The sequence below is a fragment of the Leopardus geoffroyi genome, chromosome A1 (genome assembly GCF_018350155.1).
Source record: "Leopardus geoffroyi isolate Oge1 chromosome A1, O.geoffroyi_Oge1_pat1.0, whole genome shotgun sequence".
Classification (NCBI taxonomy): domain Eukaryota; kingdom Metazoa; phylum Chordata; class Mammalia; order Carnivora; family Felidae; genus Leopardus; species Leopardus geoffroyi.
This window is the reverse complement of record NC_059326.1, coordinates 23,114,073-23,131,889: the sequence shown is the minus strand read 5'-3', so window position 1 is coordinate 23,131,889 and position 17,817 is coordinate 23,114,073. Positions and strand designations below refer to the sequence as shown.

General features: G+C 40.6%; 1 long non-coding RNA gene across 1 annotated transcript; it reads left to right on the top strand.

The window, feature by feature from the left end:
• The first annotated feature begins 3,344 nt into the window (after positions 1-3,344).
• LOC123603967 lies at positions 3,345-16,958 on the top strand. Its single transcript, XR_006715243.1, has 2 exons — positions 3,345-3,905; positions 16,809-16,958. It is a non-coding gene; the product is annotated as an uncharacterized LOC123603967 (long non-coding RNA).
• Positions 16,959-17,817: the final 859 nt, after the last annotated feature.

Genomic DNA, 17,817 nt, shown 5'->3' with positions numbered 1-17,817 from the left:
GAAGCTCAACCTATAGGCCAACGCTTGGGAAAGAAAGCTGAAATCCCAATTATCAGAAGTGAGGACCAAGGTCAGGGCCATCTGTTGCTTGTTCTCAGTGCTTAGCTAGGGATTCTGAAACTCCTGTGACTTTAGGAGTCATCCCAGGAATGAGTACAGGGCTGAGCCTAAAGCTGGAGCTATGTGGGCTCGAATGCAGACAAGGGTGTGACCAAGCTAGCATACCTGGCCCTGGGACACCACAGAGAGGAAGACCTAGGCAATAGATTCCACAGGCCAGTCAACTCTGTTTTTTCTTCCACTCAAATTCCTCAAACCACAAGACCAACCTCATCAGGAGTCAGGTGCACCATGCTTGATGCACTAGAAATGGTCCTGAAAAACAATACACAAACTGAATTTTTGTGTATTGACTGGTATTTTAAGAGACCTAGAGGGAAATGTTGTTTAAATGAAATAATACAATGAATTACTTTGTAATATAAATTATTACCCCCTAATTGTTTTTATTGTTATTATTTATAAATTTGGTTTCAGGCCATTGGATTTTCTTAAATAGAACATACTTTTAATGTGATTTTTTTCTATCAGAAAGTAATATATAACACTTATATGTCATTAATATACATTAACATATCATAATATATATGCTATATAATATATAGATATAATATATGTAAAATATATAATATATTTTAACTGTATATAAGAATCTGACATTTCCCAAAAGGTAATAGGTGCTACTAATAATCTTGATTTTGGCAAGGTTTCAGTTTTAATTTTTACAATATATTCATTAAACTAAAAAACATGGTCTAAACCCATAGTTCCTAACCCTGACAGTACACAGAATTAAACTGGAAATATTAAAGAATGCAGATTTCTGGGCCCCATCTCTTGAGCTTCTGATTCAATGGGGAATGCAGAAAGGCACCAGGGACTTCCCAGTGGAAACTTATGGTTTAGAATCCTCTGTGCATCCATAGAGACTGAAAATGGATTGAAGTTAACCCAGGGATGACTGTACTGCATGTTCCAAACCCACCCTGTACCAGTGCCCATGGGAGAGAGATTTCCAGCTTACACTGAACACAGTGATCCCACACTGGAGGCTGCTGGCCTAATGAGGTGGTCTCCAGAGTCAAGGTTAGGCAATAGTCCTGCAGCCTGATATGAGAGGCCCTGATCACAGCAGGTCCCTGGGCTCTGGGGATAGGCCTTTAGGTAGGAGGCAGGATGTGTCACTGTGCCCAGGGGGTTGTGAGCTTTGTGTAGAATTCTAAATGAAGAGTTTTATATGCACTCATATCTTATCTAAAAATTACTAAGAGAGGGGCACGTGGGTGGTCCAGTCAGTTAAGTGTCAGACTCTTGATCTCACCTCAGGTCATGATCTCATGGCCCCATGTCAGGCTCTGCAATGGCAACGAGGAGCCTGCTTGAGATTCTCTCTCTCTTCCTCTCTCTGCCCCTCTTCCCTTTGCACATGTGTTCTTTCTCTCTCCCAAAATAAGGAAAGAAAAAAAAGAAATTACTAGGAGAAAACTGAATATGCTCCTGTGGTAAGCAGAATAATACCCCCTGCCCATAATAATGTCCATGTACTACTCCCTGAAACTGTGACCATGTTAAGCTACATGGCAAAAACACATGATTTCTAATCAGCTGACTTTGAGATAGGGAGATTATCCTGGAATATCTGGGCAGGGCCAATGCAATAACAAGTTTCCTTAAAAGCGGAAAGAGGGAGGTAGGAGAGAGGGCCAGAGAGGTAACAGCATGTGGAGGACTCCACATCGCTGGAGAAATGGGGCCACAAGCCAAGGAATGTGGGTGGCTTCTGGAAGCAGGATAAGGCAAGAAATAGAGCCAGAACAGCTCTGCTGACACCTTGATTTTACACCAGTGAGATCCATTTCAGACTTCCGACTTCCCAAACTGTAAGATAATCAATTTGTGTTATTTTAAGCCACTACATTTGTGGTTGGGTTTTTTTTGTTTTTTGTTTTTGTTTTTGTTTTTTGGTTTTTTTTACAACAGAAATAGAAAACTAATAGAGCACCCATGACCAAGTTAAATTTTTTTTGCCCTTTAGAACTCAAGGAAAGGAAAACTAGAACTTAAAATTTGACAGCCTGTCACCTCTTTGTATTGCAAGGCCCTGAACGTCATCTCTAATATTTTACTTCTCTTCAAACAGACGAAGAAGATTCTGTATCTAAGGTGACCAGGTTCATTTATTGGGCGTATTTTTAATATAGTATGATAGGATTGTTGTAAGATCTAGGATCCACATTTTAAAAATCTCCCTTGGTGTCTCTAGCATGCAACCAGGTTTTCAAACCACTGGTCTAAAATTTAAATTCTAAACCACATAATTACGAGTGGCTGCGTGCCTAGAGAATGAATACTGTGGATTATTATTAACTTAGGAGGACATAACAAATGTGGTGTCCACAGAGATTGGGGCTGGTGATGTAACATTTCATCAGTGACCTGAATAATGGAATGGCCAGCATGCTCATTAAATGTGAATGTGGTACCAAAATGGAAAACAGGCGGAGGAGGGCATTTTAATTAATTAATGAGGGTTGTTAGGATGGAGAGCATATTGATTCAAAGGACAGGTGACAGCAGGGTGAGGAAGAGCCAGGGGAATTGCTTGGAACTGAATGAAGCTCAGTGAAGGCAAATGCAGAATAATACACATTCTGTAGAAGGGAAGGAAATAGCACAATAACAGGCGGGGCGAGGGAAGAGGGAAGAAGGTAAAATTAGAAAAGGATCTCAGGGTAAGACTGAGCACAGAACGGGAAGGGGCTGGGGAGTGCTAGGGGGTAGGGGTGCAGGAAAGCCACTTGACCTGGGCCTCACATTCTCATAGGGCCTGAAATTTAGAACTCTGGCATCACTCTAGTATCTGATAAATGTATTCCTTTATTAACGTAGACATGTAAAGCTCACCCACAGTTTTAATCCCATTTTTGCAACTTTTTCTTTTTCAATATATTGGGAGCCTCAAAAAATGAAAGTGGCCTGGATGTGTCTGACTCAAGATCATGGTGGATCACAAAATTCAATCAGGACTATAGTTTATGAGGCAAGTGTAAGCCTCATATAGAGCCGCAGAATATGTTTGGAGGAACTCACAAGGAACAGCAAGCAGTCTCTAGCAAGCAGAGCTCTGGGAATTAGAATCCAGAGAGGAAAGGAGATGTGCTTTGTTTTTCCTGAAGAAAATATTAATAGGCACTTTTTAAATATTCTCTTTGTCCCCCAGGGTTCTACATGCACATAATCTACAATGTGAAATTGTTCTACAAAATTTGTCATGAAAAACAGCAATCCCCTCTCCTCCTCACCATTTTCTACACTTAAGCCTCTTTCTTTTGGTATTTATCTCCAGGTCTCCAAATTAACAAGCTTGAAATGCTGTTCCTTGCTCTTTCAATGTTAGCCATTATCTGATTTCTGTCCAGGATAGAAGATAAGGTGTCTTTCCTTCCACTGCCCCCACCATACATGTTCATCCTTCCCCATCCTCCATTCTTCCTGTTCCACAATGTTGTCATCTCAGTCAATGTTTGTGTTACAGTGGGTATAAAACATCACTCATAGCTGAACCACAGCAAATCGTGATAACTTCCTTTCCTGCACACCTTTTTGTTGTCCTTGGAGCTAACAACTCTGTTACTTTCTGTTTGCTTCATCTTCTACACATTTAAATTTGCTATCTGTCAGTGTCTGCTCTCAAGACATTCAGAATCTTTGGGTACTCTAACAATTTCATCAATCTCCCCCAAAATCTCTCCCAAAGCCTTCTAATGCACTGCATCCTGGACCTGAGGCACATCTCTCATCTTGGAATCTCGCTTCGTGGTCATCCCAGGGTAGTTCCCTTCTGGGTAAGCTCTGGTGTTATTTGCTTCATGTTTTGACAAATGTCTTGGGAACTTCCTGGGGAAGGGGCATGGGAGATAAATTCTTGAGAATTTGTATGTCTGCAACTTTTGAAAAAAAATTTTTTAAGTGTTTATTTATTTTGAGAGAGAGAGAGGTGGGAGTGTGGGGAGGGGCAGAGGGAGAAAAAGAGAGAGAGAGTGGGTGGGGGGAGAATCCCAAGCAGGCTCCACACTGTCAGCACAGAGCTCTACATGGGGCCCTGTCTCACAAAGTGAGAAACCAGGAGTCAGACGCTTAACCAACCAGGCACCCCGGACACATTTTTAATCCATCCTGACACTTGGTAGATAGTTTGGGCTGGGTATAGAATTCTAAACTGGAAATCATTTTCTTGGAGAATTTTGAAGGTAGTTGCCATCTGGCCCCTGGGTTTGCTATTGGGAAGCCTGAAACCATTCTAATTCATCACCCTCTTCATAGGAGCTATTTTCTCCTCCTCTTTGGAAGCTTGTGGCATCTTTTTGTTGTCTTCATTGTTCCGAGATTTCACACTGGTGTGTCTTGATGTGGCTCTATTTTCAATCCTTGTGTAGGCATTTGATGGACCTTTCATTTCAGAAATACATGCTCCTCTGTTGTGGGAAATATTTTTCAATTATGTCTTTAATAATGGTGTCTCCTATGATTTCTCTGTTCTCTCTTTTTGGAATTCCTATTTTCATAAATTAGATATTCTGTTCTGGATTCCCCTTTTTTCTTATTTTTCACTTATTTCTTTCTCTTTTGCTCTAATTTCAGAGACTTACTCTTCTTCATTTTCTAACCCTTTTATTGTATTTTAGTTTTTATTATCCTATTTCTAATTTCCAAGGGGTCTAACATTTGTTCCTGGATGTTCCTTTTTCTAATGTCATATACTTATTTGATGGTTACATATCTTAGCTCTGAGGATTTTTTTTTAAGTTTATTTATTTATTTTGAGAGAGAGAGAGAAAGAGAACAAGTAGGGGAGTGGGACAGAGAGAGGGGGAGAGAGAGGATCCCAAGCAGGATCTGCCTTGTCAGCACAGAGACCAATGCAGAACTCAAACCCACAAAATGTGACATCAGGACCTGAGCCGAAATCAAGAGACAGATGCTTAACTGACTGAGCGAGCCAGGTGCCCCAGCTCTGAGGATATTAATCACAGGGTATTGGATGTTTTCCTCAACCTGTTTGGTTTCCCTTTTCTCTAAGTTTCTTTCTTCTATTCATTTTGGTCTTTATATTTTATGTAAGAGGCTTTTCTCCATGTCTAGTAAACCTTGATTGTCTGCTCCTATTTAAGAACAGGGGCTGAAAAGCTGAGTGAAGTTCCGAACCTTAGGGGCTTATTGACCAGAGGCTCCACTATACATTCTGACTGGGCTGTTTGCTTGGCAGACTCCCAAATCAGTGCCTTTGTTTTTCCTCTTGGGGAGACCAAACTCCCCAGAGAGGACTCTTACAAGCTTATGTCCAAAGACATCATTCTGGCTGTGGGCACTGGGGGGAACACAGCAAAGAGCTGTGGGTCTCCACCTATCCACTTCATGCCTCTGTTTTCAGTACGACATCCAGTCATCATCTCTGCCCAATGTCCTCCAGTCTACAGACCCCTGATCTAGTCTCTCTGCAGTGGGTACTGGCCTGGCTCTGCAGAGAGGGGAGAGGATCTGGGAGTTAACTGCTTTCTAAATAGAGTTTGAACCACCCCTTATGGTTTTGCATGTCCCCACCTCACTGACAGAGGTCTCCGGGGCCGTCAATTCTTGAGCCTTTGGGAAATTCTGATTGGTTTCTTGAATTTCCCCACTTGCTTGCTAGGATTCCGTTTACCCCTGTCTGCTGTGTCATGGCCACATTTCTTTTCAGCTTTTGAAATTTTGTTGCTCTGAGGAGTTAAAATTTTTTTGATTGCTAATATTTCTTCCTTTTAAAAAATCCATTTACCATCATCTTACTGAGGCTTTAGAAAAAAGCAAAAGGAGATGTGTGCATGTTCAATTCTCTCTCTTTACCTAGAAGATTTACTTCTCACTCTTTTTCCTATGGTTTTATTTTTTAATCAATATTTATTTACTATTTATTATTCATTGTTTTGCTTTTCACATTAAGACAATGCAGGTGCTTATTTTCAAAGCAGTTATAAGAGTTTATCATGTAGGAACCACGGAATAATGATGAGCCTCTTGAAGGCTTTGAGAGCTTCCAAATGCTGACGTCTATAGTTGGGGCATGTATGTGCATGTGTATTTACCAAGGAGACACCTGCAGCCTACCTGGGGAAGATAATACACCACAAATGATGACCCAGGACCAGTAAATAGTAATGTATTTCTAAGAAGGAGACTAAGTAGGTCAAAATGAGTCATCATCCATAGTGTGACACTTCTCTACCTCAGTCTGGAGAAAGATTTCTAATTTGGTTGGACATTTGAATTATCCCACTTATAATTCATTCTCTGAAGCAGTTGTCTCCAAATTTTTTATTGTAGATCCTTATAAGAAAAACGTCTTTGACGCTCCCTAAAATACGTAAATGTATTTGCAAATTATACATGTCTTATAATATCAGTATTATATAGAGCATTAATACACATACAAGTAGAGATTTTTAAAGGATGCCATAGAAAATAAATAAAATTAGAAGTTCTAATATTTCCTTTCAGTACCCCCAGTGAATCGTCTTGCACACGGTGGAACTGTCAACCAGGATGAGAATCAGAGACCCTGGGAAGGTTTTCCAGAAGACTCCTACCCAGGCCCTATGTCTGTATTCTGAATCAGAACCTCTGAGGGTGGGACCCTGGCAGGGTATTTTGAAAAAGTTTCCTTGCTGATTCTCATGTGTGCCTCTCCTTAAGAAATACAGCTCTAAAGATTTAAAAATTAGAGGTCTTAAAAAACTGTAAATAGTAGTCAAAATGCAAAGAACAGGCAATTAATTAAAACAGGGGAAATGCATACATAGTTTGTTTAAATATCTGCATTATCACATAGCCTCAAAAACCTTTGTCACCTTCCCTTAAGTCCACTGTTTCTTCCTCTGTGTCTGTCTTTTCCCTTACCTTTTAATTTTTTATTTATTTTTTAATGTTTATTTTTGAGGGGCGGGGGAGAGGCAGAGAGAGAGGGAGACACAATTTGAAGCAGGCTCCGCATTGTCAGTGCAGAGTGTGACACAGGGCTCGCACAGACCGCGACCTGAGCCCAAACCAAGAGTCCCACCCTTAACCAACTGAGCCACCCAGGTGCCCCCTTCCCGCTTTAGCATGATTTTAACTTTTCTGTTAAAAACAATAGTCATCCATTGTAGAAAGTAGAGATTGGCAAAAAGAAAAAAAAATAAAAACTCATCTATAATCCTACCCTTCCAAGATAAACACTTAAAATCTCTATCTGTGGCCTTCCAAATCTTTATGCCAGCAAATACTTCAAAGGGGGATCATACTTACATGCTGTTTTTACCTGGCTTTTTTTTCACTTGGTAATTATATATTTTTTCATGACAATAAGAATGAAAGCCCCAGCAGAGCAATGAACCTGGTGAGAAGAATGTACAGAGCAGATTATGAGGCTGGAGGCCCCCTGTGCCCAGATGACCTGCCAGCCCCCTCCCCTTCCCTCCCCCGCCATTCTTTCCCTTCCCACTTCTGGTCCTCCCTTAGCGTCTTTCACTTTGTTTTCTACTTGCACCTTTCTCTTTTTTCTTTTACCTTCCACTTCCATCTCTCTTCACTAGGGCAACCAAGGACAAGGGTTAATATTTGACAGAATAAACGTCCCGATAATTCGGTAAGGGATGTGTAATGAGGGAGCTGGAGAGACAGCTGCACCCCCTCTGCAAAGGGGATTTTCAGAGCAAGCCCAGGCAAGAGCCCTCTGTTCTCGATGACTATCTGTTATTTCCACTCAGGAGATTATTCCCAAGTGATTATTAAAGGTGCTTATTTGCCTTGCAGGCAAGGTGTGGCCAGAGCCTGGGGTGCCCAGGTGGTCAGAGAAGAGCCATTTCAGGGAAAGGGTGCTTCTGGAATTGAAACTAAGGGAGATGGTACAGTTGACACAAGGCAGAAACTGAGAAGGAGGCAAGCATGATGATCCAGAACAAACCGGCTACCGAGCTTCTACCTGGAGGGTAATCCGTTTCCCCACTGGTGTTATAAAACCGGTTGCAGAAAACCAGTTCCTCTTGCTTTGGGTGGCAAGAATCAGCTGAGGGCTGGTTATGCTCTCACAGCTCCTCAGCCTGCTGCCGAAGAAATTTCCATCTGTATTTATTAACCCACTGGTAGTGAGGAAAGTTTCTGAAGTGTGAAACTTCTTTGGGCTGGTATGAAAGAAAGTAAGCACTTGTCACCACAATAGAGCCAAATTGTGTTTTCTAGCAGCTGTGGAAAGTTATTGTTTTCATTAAATGCAAATCATTGCCCCCAAACCAACAATGTTCTTGGGGATGAAATTGTCCTTGGCTCCATTGACCGTGAGAGGTTACATTAGCCAGCTCTCTACAGGCACTCTGCTATGGAAGGTTCTAGAAAATGAGGGGAAAGTGAATCGTTCTCCACCCCAAGCCCAAGCAGCAGCTTATCAGCTATCTGTTGAAGTAGGATGGGGGGAAGGATATAGCATGCTTGTGCTTATAAAGACTTGTCAGAGGGACAGCAATTAAGTGCTTCAACAAAAGTGTTAGTCACAGTGGGTGGGACACTCCCTGTCATCTTGCTGAAGCAGAGCCAGAGAAGCTCATGATAGCTGAGGAGAGGGAGGGTCCCTCAACACAACTTCTCCTTTCCCCCAGCAATAGCTCCTCAATAAGCAGCACTTACCATGTGTACAGGTCAGAAAGGAGGGGAGAAATAGGGGGGGAAATATTTTGACATAAATATGTCCACAAAGAAGGATGTCTTATAGGAAGAATATCTCGGGCCAATGGCAGAGTTGAAACCAAAGAAAAAAAGGTGTTGTTTTTTTTTCCCCCCTTTGAGAAAGAATGGAAAATTCTCCCCTCCCTGCAAGGAAACAAACGTTTACGTGGAATGGCACCTGACCTTCCATCATTAGTGACTCATTCCTTTGTGTATTACAGACACCTGGCATTTAAGAGGCCTATATCAAAATGCAGATACTTTATATGAGGGCAGCCAGGGATTCTTACTGGAATCAGAATCCTTGCGAGGACTTTTACATGCAGACTCCTGCAATACATACACATGTAGTCTGTGCCCCCAATCCCTACTATGACCATGACCTTTAGCCAATAGGTGGTTGTCCAATTCTCTGGTGTCTTAGTCATCTCAGGCTGCTATAACAAAATGTCATAGACTGGGTGACTTAACCCATAGACATTTATTTCTCACAGTTCTGAAGGGTGGAAGTCCAAGATCCAGGTGCCAACACACTTAGTTTCTGATAAGCACCCTTCCTAACTTGTAGATGACCACTCATATGTGGTGGTCATCTACATGACCTCATATGGCCTTTTTTCAGGCCATGGAGGGACAAGATCTCACTGTTTTCCTCTTCTTATAAAGATACTTATCCCATCATGAAGATCCCACTCTCATGATCTCCTCTAAACCTAATTACCTTCCAAAGGCCCCACTTCCAAATGCCATCACCCTGGGGATCAGGGCTACAACGTGTGAATTTTGGGAAAACACAGGCATTCAGCTCTTATCATCTGGCTTCTGACAGGACCTTGCTGTAGTTAACTTCAGTTCCTGTTTTTGAGGTTAGAAAATGATTTCCACTGAAGATGATGATTTGGTTGCTCAATCAGAACCAACAGTTGAGAATGAAAGCAATGGAAAGCTGGAAATAGTTGTTTTTTTTAATATTTTGATACTTCAGAGAGAAGTAAGTATATTTGAGTCAACACGGTTGCTTTTCTCCGCTGAATCCATGGCTTCCGCCTATATCCTGTCTCTTTCTTTTTCCCTATTTCCTCTGCTAATACATTCTCTTTCTTCTCCTCTTCAAGAGGCCAACATTTTAAGAATGTGATTTGTGTTTATGTTATGCTTAATGGTTTTGTATTTTCTTTTTTTTTTTTTTTAAATGTTTATTTTTTGAGAGAGAGAGAGAGAGAGCGAACAGGGGAGGAGCAGAGAGAGGGAGACACAGAATCTGAAGCAGGCTCCACGCTTGAGCTGTCAGCACAGACCCCAACATGGGGCTCAAACTCACGAACTATGAGAACACGACCTGAGCTGAAGTCGGATGCTTAACCGACTGAGCCACCCAGGCACCCCTTGTGTTTTCTTTACATAACATAGGTTTCATATTTTACTTGAGGGTGAGGTTACTTTAGTATGTTGGTCATTTTTACTTGATAGGCTAGTGGTGATGACAGGAGAGAATGTCCTGACCCCTGTCTCAAGACTAAGATGAAGGGGATTGTGTATCAGGTACTAAGGGCCATAGGACCACCAAGAGAGTGTGAGAAGGCAGTAAGAGGTGAGTTGGGGGTTCGAAAAAACCAAGGACAAGATTCCTCTACTTCCTGGTTTTGCAAAGAATAAGCTTCTATTATGCCAAAGTCATTCCTGGTCAATAACCTACTAAGGGGAAACAGCAGCCAAAGATGCCCCAGCTTGCTCTCTATTTTTATTCTACCTGAGATTTCCCTTGTAAAGGCAGATATGAAAGGGAACCCAGAATCATTCAATGGGATTGGGACAACACAGTGTGCCTCTCCTACCTGCTGACCCCATTTTCCCCACCTAAACACATGTAAATGAAATCAAATTGAAATTAACACCAAGGACCCCACAAAGTGTAAAGGAGCTACTATGGGAATATGTAGGCAGAATATGTTGACAGAAGAAGGGAGAGGGCCATCCCAGATTCTTTAGGTGTTGGGTCAAGCTTTGGATGATAAAGTTAGTTGTATTTTTAAGCCTCAACTCGCCAAGCCTTCTTCTCCCTGAAGTAGGGTGCCACCACAAGCTACCCAATAGGCTGCCTATCATCTCTCAGCTCCACTCAGCAGCTCAGGACCCTGTTGTGTGGAGACGGCACAACAAAGAATAAGCAAAATTCCTGGGCCATTCACCTCCTCAGACCAACAAGTCTTTGTCTGCTGGTCCGAGACCATTTCTGGAGATAAACATGTGACAGAGCCACAATGTCCGGTCACTCGGTCAGCTCTCTGCAGTTCCTCCTTTTTTTTTTCTTTTCCTGACCTCATAAACAATGACCGTTAAAGGTCTCATTTCTGCAGATTCTGAGCCATGATAAGCTTTAGTTACTAGGAAATTCTCCGTTCTCCAAAACAGTGTTCAAAATGTTTTCTCTTACAAGTAGGAATTTTACTTACTATGAAATAGATTGTTTAATACAGTATTCACCATTCCTGTTCTTGTTCTCTATAGTTTCAGTTCATAGCAAAATTGAGGTTACCCAAGAAATAGACAAGAAACTTCTTGATAAAGGGAGGAAGTAACCAAGTCGTTGAAAGCAAGAAGTAGCTTAGTTCTGCAGTTTTTTCTCTCATATATATGACCTCCCCCTCCAGAAAAAAAAAAAAAAAAAAAGAACAAAAGGAACAACAAAAATCGACACATTATGTAACTCAGTTTCCCAACTATCCTAAGAAAACTTTTGCATTCCCTGTCCCATCCCTGCCACACACAGAATTCTTAATAGGAAATTAAAGCAAACAGAGAAATCTGGGTCAAGCAGGTAGCTACATCCCTCTACTGTCACTTCCCAAAGACAGCAAGGGCTGGCTCTCGTGTCTAAATGGCAGATATCATACCTCTTCCTAATTTCTCTTCTATAAATTAATGCCTAAAGGTGGCATTTAAAACAATGGAGAAAAAGATGGATTATTCAACACGTAATATTGAGGCAACTGTATGGCCACATGGAAAAAATAATATAAGTAGAACAAAGTCCAAATGAAGCAGAGATTTAAATGTAAAAATGAAAACATAAAAGGACTAGAAAAAACTGTGTTACATTTTTAATAATTTCTGGAGTGAAGAAGTATTACATAAAACCAAGAAGTTATAGGGTTGCCTGGTGGCTCAGTTGGTTAAGCGACCGACTTCAGCTCAGGTCATGATCTCGCAATTTGTGAGTTTGAGCCCCGTGTCGGGCTCTGTCCTGACAGCTCGGAACCTGGATCCTACTTCAGATTCTCTGTCTCCCCTTCTCTCTGCCCCTCCCCTGCTCACGCTCTGTGTCTGTCTCTCAATAATAAATAAATGTTAAAAAAATTTTAAAAAAACCAGGAAGCTATCAAAGATTCTACTATGTGAAAGTGGTAGATTCAACTACATAAAAAATTTTAAGGGGCGCCTGGGTGGCGCAGTCGGTTAGGCGTCCGACTTCAGCCAGGTCACGATCTCGCGGTCCGTGAGTTCGAGCCCCGCGTCAGGCTCTGGGCTGATGGCTCAGAGCCTGGAGCCGGTTTCCGATTCTGTGTCTCCCTCTCTCTCTGCCCCTCCCCCGTTCAGGCTCTGTCTCTCTCTGTCCCAAAAATAAATAAAAAAACGTTGAAAAAAAAATTTTTAAAAAAAAAATTTTTAAAACAAAAAAAGACCTGCATGGGAAAACCACCAGAAACAAAGCCAAAAGATGAATGACAAAAAGGAAAAAAGTGTTTGAGTATAATTTCCTTCAGATAAAAAGAATTTCTAATATTTAATTTTCAAAGTACCAAAACCCAATAGAGTAAATGGGAGAGGATACAAGCAGATAGTTTACCAAAAAAAAAAAAAGATACAGAAATGGCCCATGAACATAAAAAGATGCACAACCTTACATATAATAAAAGGAAAGGAAATTTATATTACACTGATATATCATTTTTTTCCTATCAGATCGACAAAGAATAAGAAATTTGAAGACCTACTTTGTGGGCAGAGCTGTGAGGAAACAGGCAAATTGTAATGAAAATGCAAACCAGTGCAGTATCGGCAGAAGGCAATTTAACAACATCTTTCAACTTCCAAATATACATAAACTTTGACCAGTAATTCTGTTTGTAGGAATGGGTCCAACAGATATATGCACATAGATGCAAAAAGAAGGATATTTAAAGTCATTCATAGTAACTGTATGTGAATGGATTACATTGTAGCTGTTAAAAAAAAAAAAAAAAAAGGAGGTTCTGTAGGTACTGGTATGGAACCATCCTCAAGATGTTTTTTTTTTAATTTATTTTTATTTTTTAATTTATATCCATAGCATATAGTGCAATAATGATTTCAGAAGTAGAATCCAGTAATTCATCCCCTATGTATAACACCCAGTGCTCATTCCAACAAGTGTCTTCCTTAATGCTCCTTGCCCATTTAGCCATCCCCCTACCCACAAACCCTCCAGCAACCTTCGGTTTGTTCTCTATATTTAAGAATCTGTTATGGTTTGTCCTCCTCCCTGTTTTTATATTTTTTGTTTCCCTTTCCCTATGTTCATCTGTTTTGTATCTTAAAGTTCTCATATGAGTAAAGTCATGTGATATTTGTCTTTCTCTGACTAATTTCGCTTGGCCTAATACCCTCTAGTTCCATCCACATTGTTGCAAGATTTCATTCTTTTTGATGGCCAGGTAAAACTCCATTGCATATTTATACCACATCTTCTTTATCCATTCATTTGTCCATAGACATTTGGGCTCCTTCCATACTTTGGCTATTGTTGATAGCGCTGCTATATAAACATTGGGGTGCATGTGTCCCTTTGAAACAGCACATTTGTATCCCTTAGATAAATACCTACTAGTGCAATTGTTGGGTCATAGGGTGGTTCTATTTTCAATTTTTGGAGGAACCACCATACTGTTTTCCAGAGTGGCTGCACCAGCTTGCATTCCCACCAGCAGTACAAAAGAGATCCTCTTTCTCTGCATCCTCACCAACATCTGTTGTTGCCTGAGTTGTTAATGTTAGCCATTCTGACTGGTGTGAGGTGGTATCTCATTGAGGTTTGGATTTGTATTTCCCTGATGATGAGCCATGTTGAACATTTTTTCATGTGTCTGTTAGCCATCTGGATGTCTTCTTTGGAGAAGTGTCTATTCATGTCTTTTGCCCATTTCTTCACTGGATTATTTGTTTTTCAGGTGTTGAGTTTCAGAAGTTCTTTATAGATTTTGGATACTAACCCTTTATCTGATATGTCATTTGCAAATATCTTCTCCCATTCTGTGGGTTGCCTTTTAGTTTTGCTGATTGTTTCCTTCACTGTGCCGAAGCTTTTTATCTTGTTGAGGTCCCAATAGTTCATTTTTGCTTTTGTTTCCCTTGCCTCAAGAGACGTGTTGAGTAAGAAGCTGCTGCAGCTGAGGTCAAAGAGGTTTTTGCCTGCTTTCTCCTCTAGAGTTTTGATGGTTTCCTGTCTTACATTTAGGTCTTTCATCCATTTTGAGTTTATTTTTGTGTATGGTGTAAGAAAGTAGCCCAGGTTCATTTTTCTGCATGTTGCTCTCCAGTTTTCCCAACACCATTTTCTGAAGAGACTGTTTTTATTCCACTGGATATTCTTTCCTGCTTTGTTGAAGATTATTTGACCATATAGTTGTGGGTCCATTTCTGGGTTCTCTATTATGTTCCATTGATCTGAGTGTCTGTTATGGTGCCAGTGCCACACTTTCTTGATGATTACAGCTTTGTAATACATCTTGAAGTACAGGATTGTGATGCCTCCAGCTTTGGTTTTCTTTTTCAGGATTGCTTTGGCTATTCGGAGTCTTTTCAGGTTCCATACAAAATTTAGGATCGTTTGTTCTAACTCTGTGAAGAATGCTGGTGTTATTTTGACAGGGATTGCATTAAATATGTAGATTACTTTGGGTACTATCAACAATATTTGTTCTTCCAATCCATGAGCATGGGATATTTTCCCATTTTTTGGTGTGTGTCTTCTTCAATTTCTTTCACAAGCTTTGTATAGTTTTCAGTGTATACATTTTTCACCTCTAGGTGAATAAATAAACCTAGGTTTATTCCTAGGTATTTTATGGTTCTTGGTGCAATTGTAAATGGGATCAATTTCTTGATTTCTCTTTCTGTTGCCTTATTATTAGAGTATAGAAATGCAACTGATTTCTGTGCATTGATTTTATATCCTGTGACTTTGCTCAATTCATGGATCAGTTCTAGCAGTTTTTTGGTGGAATCTTTTGAGTTTTCCACATACAGTAACATGTTGTCTGCGAAGAGTGAAAGCTTGACTTCCTCCTTGATGATTTGGATGCCTTTTATTTCTTTGTGTTGTCTGATTGCTGAGGCTAAGACTTCCAATACTATGTTGAATAACAGTGGTGAAAGCAAACATCCCTGTCGTGTTCTTGACCTTAGGGGGAAAGCTCTCAGTTTTTCCCCATTGAGGGTGATATTAGCAGTGGGTCTCTTATATATGGCGTTTATGATCTTGAGGTGTAATCCTTCTATCCCTACTTTCTTGAGGATTTTTATCAAGAAACGATGCTGTATTTTGTCAAATGCTTTCTCTGCATCTATTGAGAGGGCCATGTGGTTCCTGTCCTTTCTTTTATTAATGCAATGTGTCACATTGATTGATTTGTGGATATTGAACCAGCCCTGCATCCCAGGTATAAATCCCACTTGACTGTGGTGAATAATTCTTTTAATGTATTGTTGGGTCTGATTGACTAGTATCTTAAGAGTTGAGGATTTTTGCATCCGGTTCATCAGGGAAATAGATCTGTAGTTCTCCTTTTTAGTGAGGTCTTTGTTTGGTTTTGGAATCACCCAAGATGTTTTGTTAGATAAAGGAAAGCAAGGCCAGAGCAGTGTGTGTGGTTAAAAATATTCTAAGAATTGATTTATTTAAGAATTTTCAGAAAGTATCCCTAAAGATCCATTATCCTGGGTTTTCTCTAGGGAAGGAAATTAGATGTCTGGGCAACAGAAACAGGAGGGCTGCTTTTATTGGATATTCTTTTGTACCTTTTGAACATAAATATGTTACCTTCTCAAAAATAAAATGTTATAATCAATAAAGATACAATAACCATGAGCTTGAATACACTTCAAAAAAGGATGAGTAAGATGGTGAATTTTACATTATGTGAATTTCACCTCAATTTAAAAAAAACTATGAGCAGGATTCCCAACAGGTAAATAAAAAGCAAACCTGTTGCATCACGAGTGTGTCTATCTTGGGACATGACACTCCCTTCATGTGCTGGTAAAGGCTTAAAAACTGATTTCTAGAGGAAAACACTGATTTGTGGCATTTGTCAATTTCTGAGACATCACTCAATACAGAATTGGGGCAGGACACAAAAAGTTTGCTTCATGAGCCAATACTATCCAGCTCTAGTTTACACACTGGCGTCTACCCAGTTACTGAAACTGGAACCTTGGAAAACATCCTTGGACCCTTCTTGTATGCTCCCCTCTCCTTATTATCCATTATGTTATTACTAACCAGTCCACTCTTCCTCCACTGGGTAGAAGTCTCATAGTTTGGGGATAGACTCTTTCCCTAGGGGGTGGTTCCTAATTGGTCTAATGCAACATACAAGTTGCTACCCATTGGTGTGTAGAGATATTTATCCCTTGAGATAGCCAGGTGGACCCTGGGAGGTCTGGAGCCCCAGGGTGCTTGCTTTGAGCTGTTCCAGTCTGTCAGCCATATGGGCACTATTACTTGTCAAAAAGATCAGGGGGCTGTAGCCTAAGGCAAACATGACCTTCCATTCCCCTCATTACTGACTGACTCTGGACCTCAAGGCTAAGTCTATTAGTGCATGGTATTCACTAGTCACAAGATTAGCCCAAATATGGACCCATGATCAACTCAGGCCAATGGGATTTAAAAGGAGGTTTGCTGGAGGCACTTAATAAGTTTCTTACTCTTCAGAGAGTAATAGGAAGATATGATCTCTGTCTTCCTCATGCAGATGAGGCCTGGAACTAGGGCAGCCACCTGTCAAGCAACAGAGCATGGAGCCAGCAAAGGACAGAGGGCCATACAGATAGCCAGAGCCAAAGCACTCCACCCTATTTCTGGTTTTCCTGTGCTGTAAACCAATAAATTTATTATTCAAACACTTTGATTTAGCTTCTCTGTTTCTTCCACTGAATGCATGCTTTAACAACATACTTTAGTAACATATTTTAACCTGTTTTTAAAATGTTTTTCCATATTACTATAGCTTGCTGATCATCTCTATTTACCATTTCTATTGATAGTTTACCCTCTTGTGCTAGTTTGTTTTATGCTGTGGTCAGGCTATAGTACCCCATCATTCAATCAAACACCAATCTGGGTGTTGCTGTGAAGGCATTCTGTATGTGGGATTAAAATCTACTTAAATTGACTTTAAGTAAAGGGGGATTACTTTTGGGGCACCTGGGTGGCTCAGTGGGTTAAGCATCCAACTTCAGTTCAGGTCATGATCTTGGGGTCCATGAGTTCAAGCCCTGCATTGGGCTCTGTGCTGACAGCTCAGAGCCTGGAGCCTGCTTCAGATTCTGTGTCTCCCTCTCTCTCTGCCCCTCCCCTATTCACGCTCTGTCTCTTAATAATAAAATAAATGTTAAAAAAAATAAAAATAAAAATAAAGCAAACCTGCAGTTCCTCTGAGGGAAAAGAAATCCACCTGTGGAATTATAGCATCAGCTCCTGCCTAAAATTTTCCAGCCTCCCCTTCCTGCTGACCTGCCCTACAGATTTCAGACTTGCCTAGCCAGCTACACGATTGCATAAGCCAACTCCTTGTAATAAATCTCTCTGTCATGAATAAAACAATAGAATACACACACACATACACACGCACACTACTGGTTCAGGTAGAAACCTGAATGATAGTAGTTTTTTATTTGTTTATGGACTTAAATCAATTTGAAGTTGCAGACTTTGCATTTCTTTATATGTTTATCAATATGCTTAGACTGTAGCTTTATGAG